The following is a 12,314-nucleotide window of genomic DNA, read 5'->3' as shown; positions in this document are numbered from 1 at the left end:
AAACCTAGATCTTCATGGATGCTAGGCAAGCACTCTACCACTGGGACAAACTCTAAACCCCGATAAAATATTTACAAATAGTCATCATCATATCAAAATATCCTTTCTCCTACAAAGAATGAACACTTATCGATGTCTGTAAGACTTTTTTTATGTCACCAATGCTTCTGTGATTTTCCCACTTGCATTTTTACAGATGACAGCACAGATATTCATCAGGAAGAAAAATAGATTAGGATATAGAAACCTAACAACGTCCTAGTAGATTGAAGTGAAAAATATGTGCAAGATGGCCTGGGTGTTTCATCTATTTGTAGAGTGCTTGGCTACCACACAAAAAGACTCTGGTTTGATTCTTCAGTACCATATACATAGAAAACGCTGGAAGTGGTGCTGTGGCTTGGTGGGACAGCTATAGCCTAAAGAGAGCCTAAGAACAATGGTCAGGCTCTGAGGTCAAGACCCGGGACTAGCAAAATAAAATGTGCAAGAGGCAAAATGCAAGCTGAGAAGGCACTGTGAAGCAAAATGTCTTGTGAAGGGTAAGGGGAATAGTGACAGTTAAGTTTGGATCTTTCCTAAGAAAGGCTCCTTGAGCCTGAGACCAGGCTAGCACTTACGCCTAGTTAGTGACTTGGGATTTGAACAAAAAGGTGTGCTGTTTACTACATCCATATGTGAGGTGGGAAGGGAGATTCAGCCTCCAGTATGTCTTTGGGGAGGTCTTCTGTGAGCAAGGAGCTTTGGTCATTGGGCCTTGAAAGGTGACGCTACCTCCCTCACAATGGAATAGAATATGGAACCCTGGTTACTAAGCCACTGTATGTGACAACCAGCTCAAGCCAGCTCCCTTGGCCTGTGGCTCAGGAACCAGAAAGATGTTGCTGTGCTGTTGCCAAAGGTCAGGAGGCTCGCATCTCAGCCATGAGAGATATGGATGTCTCACTTGAAGAAGTAGATGCTGGATCAGTGCCAAGTCAAAATTCCAGTATATCAGGCATTTCTCTACGAAGAAAGCCAGGAAACTCCAGGGCAACTCAGATGAGGTATATTGAGAGGAAACCTATTTGAACCCATCATCCTGCCCACACACTACAACCTTCTTGTGTGCTTTCAAGTGACTATACTGAGATTAGAGTGTGTCATTTCCAATCTACTCTATTCCAATTCCTCAGTGTGAAGTGTGGTCCCATTCCTACGTTTGAAATATCCACTGTTTCGCCAACATAGTGTGATGGTAAGTCAGCTCAGACTCTAAATGAGCCTTGTAACCTATGGATCCTGGAGGAAGTCCTGTTGGAGATGCTGCTGACAAAGCTGATCCCTGCCTACCAGAAAGGTGATCTCTTTTATGTGGGAAACTTCCTGCACAATTTCAAATAGTGGAGGACAATGTAGTAGTTGCTGGAAATTCTCTTGAAAAAGTGATCACCCCTCCTGGCCAAGTCTTGGAATATTTGGCTCCTCTCTGAGCCTGTTTGGTTCACTGCGGTGTTCACAGGGGAGCTAAGCATGATACAAGTGCACAAAATACTTTATTATGACTGGGACATCATGCCATTTCATTTCCCTCACAAACTACTGGAGTCTCAACAGTGTGCTTACTGAGAAGTTGGATTTCAGGCATGAGTAAGTGGCTCCCAACTGCAGCCCTCACCTAGGTGGCATCCTAGGAAATCCCATTTCCCAGTAAGAAATGAGGTGTCAGTACTAATGGCGGAGGCCTGTGAAATACTGGAGTCAGAGGAAAAGCTGGGGGCTGAATCACTTTTGAGCCATTAGGGAGGGATTGTGATAGCTTTGCCTGTTAGAACCTGAAAGCATTTACATTTTGGTGTGTGGTCCAGTGCTGCCACTTGAACCTGAACCCAGGTCTAAATGCCATCCCTTTGGTGTTCAAAAATTAGCACTGTACCATTTGAGTCCTAGGTCAAGTTTGGCTTTTTGCTGCATAATTGAAGACAAGTGCCTTTAGACTTTTACTGAGTAGACTGGCTTTCCACTGTGATCTTCAGAGCTCAGCCTGCTGGGTGGCTAAGATTAGAGGATTGAGCATTTAGGTCTTTATTTAGAGCATTCACTTATTGATTTATTTAGAGTATTTACTTAGTTAATTTAAGGTGCGTTTACTTTGGACAGATGCATAGAGGCCTCTCTCAGAAGCTTCTGGAAGTGGGCTGTAAAAGTCATCCTGTTCTCGATTTTCTCTTACCCCCCTCCCAGCACATAAGTGCACATCTCTGCAGGACAGCCACAGCATTAGAGTCCTGCAAGAATGGGGCTTTGGTAGAAGGCTCAGGATGGAGAGAGAAGGCTCTCACTTTCCTTGTACCGAATGTGCCCACAGCATCATGTGTTCCATCTATACGATGTGAATGGACTTCTACCCCAGTGATTTCTACGAGTTCAAGAACTGCCACACCCTGACACAACTCAAGCTCTATATGAGGCTCCACATGCCGGCTTTGGACCTACTCTTCTAAACACATACTTTTTGACCAGCTGGAGGAATGTGCGACCAGTAAGACCAAGAAAAATAGAAGTCCTGGTGTGGGTGCCTCAGAGCCTGTGAGTAGGAAGCCCATGTGGTCTAGATATTGGTTGGCCCTTACTTTTACAGAGCTTGGCAAAATGCCCTTTATGGGTGGTGGCAGCCAGGTAATGTCTGTCCTCTGAAAGGACTCTGGAATAAGCACTCATTAGAAAGACCCTACACCTCCTCAGAGTTCAGTCCAAACACCAGTTCTACAGGTTCCTCCATTAGATCCTCATGGATGTTGAGTGACACTTCAACTTGCAGAGTCCACTCTGTCCACTCTGTACCTATTTCCATTCTTAGGTTTGGGTCATCGTGGAAGAGCTTATCCTGAACTCCGGATGAAAAACCCACCAATGGAGCTGGTGAGTGTTGGAGACTGAGAATCATCACTGCACTCCAGAAAGCATGGGCCATCTGTAGAAATTACCAAACATGTTTAGAGTCCTGTGGATATACCTTTTGCTCTGAACCCCATGTGTGACACAGTTGAACCTGCAGATACTATGGAGGAAGAAAAAGAGCAGCCAGATTTCCTTCCGTTTCCTTTCACACTCCACCCAGAGTGAGTCCATCTGAGTCAGAGTAACACTCCACTTATTGTGCAAGCTGAAGGGGCACACGCTGAGCTCATGGAAAATGTCCCCATGGGAAGCAGCAAGTGTACTCTCAATACTGGATTCATTGGAGGAAAATGAATCCATCCTCACAGAATATCCAGACCCATCCATCTCACTAAAAGAGACTCAATCTCCATTGGACAAACCAGAATCCATCCCCTTCTTAACTCAGGAAGGACATTCTGTTTCTCATGAGGAAGGAGACCCTTCTGAGAACTCTGAAGTAGAATTACTCTCTGAAGGCAACTTGGAGGCCAGTCTGGATTTAGAGCTTCCCTGTCCCCTTCCTAAAAAGACATCTCTTTATCTTGCTCTCATGATTCTTGTCAAGTATTCATTGTATTTACTTTGCTAACTATTAAACTGTCATTGTTAATATTATGGTGTGCAGTTCTTCAGTCCTTATTATACTGTGTTTTATTTTCCACTTAGAATGTGAGACCTCAGACACATAGGTCCTGGGTGGGCCAAAAACCAGACAGGTCTGGTCCCATAGAAGACAACCTTACTGGATATACAGGGAACTATGAAATGCATGGAATCACCAGGAATCCAGGCCAGGCCTCCATGGAAAGACAAGTCAGCTACCAAAGCTTAAGGACAGAGCAGATGCCTGGAAATGTGTTTTGTCAATCGGGAGAAGTGCCAGAGTAACTGTAATATTATGGGGGACTCTGTTCTGTGAGTTCAAGTCTGTTTATATATCCATTGTGCTTTGTACAAATATTTAAGAAAATTAAAACTCCACAATAGCATCAAAAATCTACTTTGGCTTTGAATGTGGCCTAGTTGTAGAGTGCTCGCCTAGTATACAAGAAGACCTTGATTCAATTCCTCGGCACTGCATACACAGAAAAAGCAGATGGGGCACTGTGGCTCAGGTGTCAGAGTGCCACCCTTGAACAAATGTGGCCAAGGACAGTTCCTGGTCCCTCGTTCAAGCCCCAGGACTAGCCAAACAAGAAATCATACCATTTTCCACACATTTGGAAATATATCTGTTTTATCTAACCCTACTTCTTTTTTGCCAGTCCAGGGTGTGTGCCACCAAGCCAAACTACTGGCCCCCAACATTACTATTTTGAATCATTTAATTTTTTTACATAATCATATTTCATGCTCTCTGTATTAATACCATAAACAGTATGCTTAGTGTAATAATGTTAAAGGTAAAACATAAGAAATTAATAACTAAAATTCCTTTTTTTTAGTTTTATAGCATTACCACAATTTTATGAGAAAAATAACCTAGAATGTTTATTTTAGAGTTCAAGTAATCCATTTTGATAAATATATCAACCTACATCATTTATTTGAACACATTTTAAACTATTTTTTTCAGGAATGAAAATACATATATATTTGTTGTAAATGAAATTTATGATTTGGGGGGAAGGGAAAGAAAAAAGGGGGGAGGGGGGTAACAGTGTTTACAAGAAATGTACTCATTACATATGTAACAGCAATCTCTTTGTATATCACCTTGACAACAAATTTTTTGAAAAGTACAATAAGTTTTAATGTCTACTTTGGGCAGAATTTTTTTTTTGCCAGTACTGTGCTTAGACTCAGGACCTGAGCACGATCCTTGTTTTTGTTTTTGTTTATTCTTAAGGCGCAAGTTCTATCACATGTGCCACAGCACCACTTTTACCTTTTTTTATCTATGTTGTGCTGAGGAATTGAACTTGGGTCTTCATTCATGCTCGGCAAGAACTCTTCCACTAGGCTTAACTTATGGCCCCAGTGGGAAGGAAGTTTTCCATAAAATATGTAGGAAATATGTCCACTAAGGAAAAGCCATCAAAAATAGAAGAAAAATTATATACTTAGATAACAACATGCCAGTATTATGGCAGATCTCTGTAATTCTAGCTTCAAGAGTGGCCTATTTGGACCGGGAGTTGGCTGGCTGAAGTAAAGTGCTATCCTTGAGCAAGCCCTAGGACAGTGCTCTGGCCATGAGTTGAAGCCATAGGACATGCAAAAAATAATAATTTAATGCCCGTGACTGGTGGCTCACCCTGGTAACCCTAGCTACCCTGGAGGATCGAGGATCAAAGACGGACCAGGCATAAAATTCTGTGAGAATCTTATTTCCAAATAATCCAGAAAATTCAAAATGACAATGTGCCTCAAGTGGTAGAGCTCTTGCCTTGAGCTGAAGAGCTTAAGGTAAACATCCAGGCCCAGAGTTCAAGCCCCATGAGTGAAAAAAAGAAAACGAAAAAGAAAGCCCTTATGTAAGGCTGGAGTGCACACTAGTGGTAGTTTGCTTGCCTAGTATGCACAAAGCCCTGTGTTCAATTACTCTGTACCACTTACACAAAAAAAAAGGTGGAAATGATCTCAGAAGGTTGGATTCTGAGGATCACAGTTCAAAGCCAGGCCAGACACTAAAGTCCATGTAACTGTTACTTCCACTTAAGCACCAGAAAACCAGAAGTGACACTGTGGCTCCAGGTGTTTAAGGTTGTAGCCTTGAGCTGAAGAGCCCAGGGACACTGCCCAGGTGCACAATTAAAGTCTTACAACCAAAAGAGAGAGAGAGAGAGAGAGAGAGAGAGAGAGAGAGAGAGAGAGAGAGAGAGAGAGAAGAGAGAAGAGAGAGAGAGAGACAGAGACAGAGAGAGAGACAGAGAGACAGAGAGAGAGACAGAGAGAGAGACAGACAGACAGGCAGACAGACAGAGACAGACAGAGACAGAGAGACAGAGACAGAGACATCAAACAGTCAGGCACTGGTGGCTGAAGCGTGTAATTCTAGCTACTATGGAGGCTGAGATTGGAGGATCTTGGTTCAAAGCCCAAAGCCAGCCTGGACACATATATTTGTGAGACTTACATCACCAATTAACTACCAGAAACCAAAAATGGAGCTGTAGAGGAAGAGCGCTAGCCTTGAGCTGAAGAGCTCAGGGACAGTGTCCAGGCCCAAAGTCCAAGCACCATGACGAATCAATAATAAAAAAAAGAAGATAGCTAATAGTAATGATGAATAATTTTGGGCTGTGAGTTTGGCCTAGTGGTAGAGTGCTTGCCTAGCATGCACGAAGACCTGGGTTCAGTTCCTCAATACCACATACATAGAAAAATGCTGGAAGTGGTGCTGAGGCTGAAGTGGTAGAGCCGTAGCCTTGAGAAAATATAAGGACAGTGCTCAGTCCCTGAGTTCAAGCCCAGGACTGGCCAAATCAAAAGTAGTAGAGCACTGGCATTGAACTGAAGATCTGAGGAACAGCCCAGGCACAGAGTTAAAGCACCGCAAACAACAACAACAAAATCTATGAAATGGCAGTGGTGGTTTTAAGCTAAGCAAAAATAGAGTAGAAACTGGGAAAAGACATATTTGTGTGTAAGCAAAATAGCCAGACTTATGCATTAGAACAGGATAGCAACTTGAAAAAAATTTTGTTTTCCATCTCACTAGGTCCTGTCTCTTAATTTATTCAAGTAAGTAAAAAGCTGGGTTTTATAATCATTGCTCTGAATATTAGAAAATCATAATATCTCTCATTAACCAACAAAGACCAAGAACTGGGGCTTCGTTCAAATGGCAGAGTATCAGGCAAGAGAAGAAAAAATTGAAGTAAGAACTTGAAGCTCTTGATCCAGAACCCGCATAGTAACAGAGCAGCAGCCTGGTGATGGTACCTCACCCCTATAATCTTAGCTACTCAGGAGGCTAAGATCTGAGAATCAAAGTTTAAAGCCAGCCAAAGTACACAGTTAACTGCCAGAAAAACCAGAAGTGGCACTGTGGCTCACAGATTAAAGCACTAGCCTTGAGCTGAAGAGCTCAGGGACAGTGCCCAGGCCCAGAGTTCAAGCCCCACTATTGACAAAAATCAAACAAGCAAACAAAACTCACAAAGAAGCCTGCAGACCACAGTGGTTCTGCTGAGTCTCTTCTCTGTTGGGATCAGGAAACATTTCACTTTTTCTGTCTCTTCCCGTCTCAACATTCATACTAAAATAAGACTGTGTTGACAGTTTCAATTTATAAAAATGCTTTTCATGAAGCACCCTGAAATATTCATCGCTTATATCTCAATTGAAGATAGTTGATTTGGGGCTGCATTGGTAGAGTGCTAGCCTTGAGCAGAAAAGGTCAGGGATAGAGCTGAAGCACTCAGTTGAAGATCCAGTGCCAACACACAAAAGAAATTATGCACTTTATACATATTTTCCAATTTCTTAATGAATTTTTCAGTCTGTGTAAATATAGGGTACAATCTTAGAGTTGTTTTGATTTGCATTTCTTTTGTGACCAGAGATGTTGAGCATTTCTTCATGTGTCTATAGGCCATTTTTGTTTCTTCTTCAGAGAAGACTCTCTTTAAGTCTTTGGCCATTTTTTAATGGCATGGTTGTTACTTTGGAGGTTAGTTTTGGAGTGATTCAATTTTTTGAGTTGTTGATATATTTTAGATATGAGGCCTTTGTCCGTTGTTTGGTTGGTGAAGATCTTCTCCCACTCTGTAGGCTTCCTGATTAGTTTACTAGCAATGTCCTTTGCCATACAAAAGCTCTGAAGTTTACTGCAGTCCCACTTATCCAGCCTTTCTCTGATTTGTTGTGATTCTTGGTCCTTATTAAGCAAGTTTTGACCTGTGCAAAGGAGGCCTAGTGTATCTCCTATTCCTTCCTGTAAACTTTTCAGTGTGTCAGTTTTACCTCCAGATCTTTGATCCATTTGGAGTTAATTCTAGTGCAAGGTGACAAAGAAGGATCCAACTTTAGTTTTCTGCTGGTGCTTAACCAGTTCTGCCAGCTCAACTTGTTGAAGAGGCTGTCTTTCTTCCATTCTATTTTTTTGGCTCCCTTGTCAAAGATTAGGTGGCCATAGGTTTAATATCTGGGTCCTCAGTCCTATTCATTGGTCTTCAGGCCTGTTCTTGTGCCAGTACCAAGCTGTTTTGAGAATTATAGCTCTGTAATAGAGTCTAAAGTTTGGAATTGAAATTCCTCCATATGAAATTTTGGATTGCCTCAGCTAGAATGGCCAGGATCAGGAAAACGAATGACAACAGATGCTGGAGGGGATTAGGCCAGGAGGGAACACTATTACACTGTTGGTGGGAGTGCAAACTCGTTCAACCACTGTGGAAAGCAGTGTGGCAGTGCCTCAAAAGCTAAACATAGAACTCCCCTATGACCCAGCAATTCCACTACTTGGCATTTACCCAACAACCCAGAAACGAGGACATACTAAACTCACTAGCACATCCATGTTCATTGCAGCTCTATTCACCATAGCAAAGATATGGAACCAACCTATATGTCCCTCAGTTGATGAGTGGATCAACAAGTTGTGATATTTGTACACAATGGAATTCTATGCTGCTGTCAGAAAGAATGGCATCGCCCCATTTGTTAGGAAATGAAAAGACTTAGAAAAAATCATATTAAGTGAAGTAAGCCAGACTCAAAGGAACTTAGGCTCAATGGTTTCCCTCATTCGTCATAATCAGTAGAAACCTTGGGCTCTACTAGCAGAGACTTGCAATAGAGCAAAATCTTGATACATAAGGACATATAATGTGAAACTAATTGAAAGGACCTCCAGGATAGTGAAACAAAAGCCATATAATGAATGATTGTTGTCCTTAATGTACTATGTTGTCTCTCATCTCCTTTGCTGTCCCTTGGTTATCTCATATTGGTATAGTATCTCACTTTGTTATCTGATATATTGAATTTATTTGTATTTGGATATTTGAAATTTGATAGGGAAGGGGGGAAAATCAAGACGGGTGGGGGGTGTGGGGGGGAGGGAAACGGGTACCAAGACCTGTGAAAGGCTATCAATGTATGTGAATTAATGCACCATCTATCTGGCAAATATCATGTAAGCCTTTTGCTAATTACTATAAAAAATGCAAAAAAAAAAGAAAAGCAGAAAATGGTCTGTCACTCTAGTGGTATAGCACAAGCCTTGAGAAAGCCCAAGGACAGTGCTCAGGCTCTGAGTTCAAACCCCAGGACTGGCACACAATAAAAAGGGATGAGTAAATGAAGTAAGTCTAGTGTAAATTTGTTATTTATAATTTTCTCTTAAAATTTCTAAAAGATTTTTATTATTGTCACTGAAAAAGTACCCAGATATTTTGTTTGCCTAGAGCTGTATATATATATGTATATATAATGTACATATATGCATATGTAAATATTCACACACATGTATACCACAATTTTGTCAATGAAAAATGTATGAAAAATAAACTAAAATGAATTTTTGTTTTTAGGTGGAATGATTCATCTCATATAAATACATTTTAGTGTTTAAACAAAATAAATAAATAAATAAATACAGGGTACATTCCTTGTTACTTAAGTAAGATTGCTATTTTTTTTCTTGTTGCCAGTCCTAGGGCTCGGTCTCAGGGCCTAGACATTTTCATTGGACTCGCTTGCCCAAGGTGAGTGCTCTGCCTCTTGAGACACAGCGCCACTTCTAGCTTTTTTCTGAGTATGCGGTACCGGTGAATAGAACCTAGGTCTTCATGCATTCTAGGTGAGCACTCTACCATTAGGCTACATTCCCAGGCAGTGAGATTCCTCTTACAGTCCTTGTATGTTCACAGAGTTTGATCTCACACACTGTAGGGCCCTGGTTGGCTTTGACCTGTGATCCTAAGCCCTGAGCCTCCTAAGTAGCTGAAATTAAGTTGTGAGCCAGCATGATGGCTTCCATTCTTTTTTCTACAAAAATATATGTAGTTATCTAAAATATATCTGTAGCTGAAAAAAATGAATCTCTCCCAAACAAATCTTCAAAGAAACAACCATCCTATTAAAAGGGGGCTAAAGACTTAAAAGAGTATTCTCTGAAGAAAAAATTAAAATGGGCTTTAGACACATGAAGAAATGCTCCATATCTCTAGCAATAAGGGAAATGAAAATCAAAACAACTTTCAGATTCCACCTGACTCCAGTCAGAATGGCCATTATCAAAAAATCTAATAAGAGATACTGGTGGGGAGGTGACCAGGGGGGATCACACCTACACTGTTGGTGTGAGTGTAAACTCGTTCAACCACTAGGGAAAGCAGTGTGGTGGTTCCTCAAAAGACTGAACATAGAGCTCCCCTATGATCCAGCAAATCCACTACTTGGCATCTACCCAATTGTCCAGAAAAAAGGGCATACTAAAGTCACTAGCACAATGATGCTCATTGCAGCACTATTTACCATAGCAAAGATATGAAACCAACCCAGATGCCACTCAGTAGATGACTGAATCAAGAAGATGTGGTACTTATACACAATGGAATGCTATGCTGCCATCAGAAGGAATGACATCGCCCCATTTGTAAGGAAATGGAAAGACTTGGAAAAATTCATATTAAGTGAAGCAAGCCAGACCCAAAGAAACATAAGCTCAATGGTTTCCCTCATTTGTAATAATTAGTTCACATCTAGGACTCTCCTAGCAGAGGATTACAATAACTCAAAAACCTAGGTATATAAGGTCATATAGGATGAGACTAAATGAAAGGATCTCTAGGATATGGGAACAAGAGCTATATCTTGTGTCATCGTTGCTCTTATTCTTGTGTGATTTTTGTCCTTAATCTACTATGTTATTTCTCATCTCTTATTTTGCCCTTTGGTTAATGTCAGATTGTTACTGTATCTGATTTTTTCCCTGGCATATTGTATATATGTTTATTTGTTTATGTCAAATAGGAAAGGTAAGGGGGGAAACAAGATGACTGGGAAGGGGAGGGGAGAGGGAACTGGGGACAAAAACATGTGGAGTGGAATAAATGTGTGAGAAGTATTGCAGTCCACTACCTGTAAATGTAATCGTAACCCCTCTATACATTACCCTGAAAATAAAAAAGAGACTATAAAAATATCTGTAGAAAATGAGGCTGGATGATGGAAACAACCAGATGCCCTACTACAAAAAATGTGATACACACACACACACACACACACACACACACACACACACACACACAATGGAATGATACATAGCCAACCGACAAGATAAAATAATGGCATTCTCGGGGAAGTGGATGAAAAGGAAAAAAACTCATATTAAGTGAAGTAAGCCAAACTGAAAGGAACATAGGCCCAAGAGTCTCCCTCATTTGTCAAATTCAGTAGAAACCTTGGGCTCTGCTACCAGAGATTTACAATAGAACAAAATCTAGAGACATCGTGACAAATAGTATGACACTAAATGTAAGGACCTCCAAGATAAAGAAACAAAACTCATATAATGAGTGATTGTTGTCCTTAATGAACTATGTGATCTCTTATCTCTTTTGCTATCCCTTGGTTATATCATATTGTTACAATATTTCACCTTGTTTTCTGATATATTTCATATGTGCCTAATTGGTTATTTGAAATTGGATAGGGAAGGGGGGAAATGAACATGAGTGGGGGTAGGGGAAGGGAAATGGGGACCATATCATTACATGGGGTATCAAAGTTTGAGAAGTAATGCACCTTCTGTCTGGTGAATATAATGTAACCCTTCTATAAATTACAATAAAAGTAAATACATAAAAAGAAGATCTGCACAGAAAAAATAATAATGGCATTTTTGGGGTAGTGGATGAAATTAGAGTGAATCCTGTTGAGTGAGATAAGTCAAGACCAAGGAACAAAAGGTACATGGTATCCTTAATATATGGATATTAGTTTCAAACAGTAGTAGAGCAATGATTGAATAGTTGATACCCAAAGTTCTGGACATAATTTTGGAGATATAAACATAACTACATAGACATAAAAATCTAGGATAGACTATACACTCTATAGACATGTGTTTTATTATAGATTAATCTGTATCTATGACATACAAAGACTCAGCTTAACTTTTCCTATATTCTAAAATTTATGTGCCAGTGATTGTATAGCGATTCCCTTCTTGAATACTTGTTGGTTAAACATGACATTTGAAATGTGATGTAAAATTCCATGTTTATAAATTTTTTTTAAAAAAGAGGCTAGAGGTAAATACCACTAATGTACTTGCTCTAAGTGGTACAGAAATTTTCTTAATGAATCAAGGAGTTTTATTACATCTTTATGCAATTATTTTAGTTCTGAGTGTTCTACACTCAATGCTACTTCTGGAAAGATGATATAGCTGACTGTGTAGATTGTATGAAGACATACTGGCCTAAACGTAGAAT

The sequence above is a fragment of the Megascapheus bottae genome, unplaced genomic scaffold (assembly GCF_031878675.1).
Source record: "Megascapheus bottae isolate mThoBot1 unplaced genomic scaffold, mThoBot2.hap1 HAP1_SCAFFOLD_47, whole genome shotgun sequence".
Taxonomy (NCBI): Eukaryota; Metazoa; Chordata; class Mammalia; order Rodentia; family Geomyidae; genus Megascapheus; species Megascapheus bottae.
Note: the sequence above shows the minus strand (reverse complement) of the source record.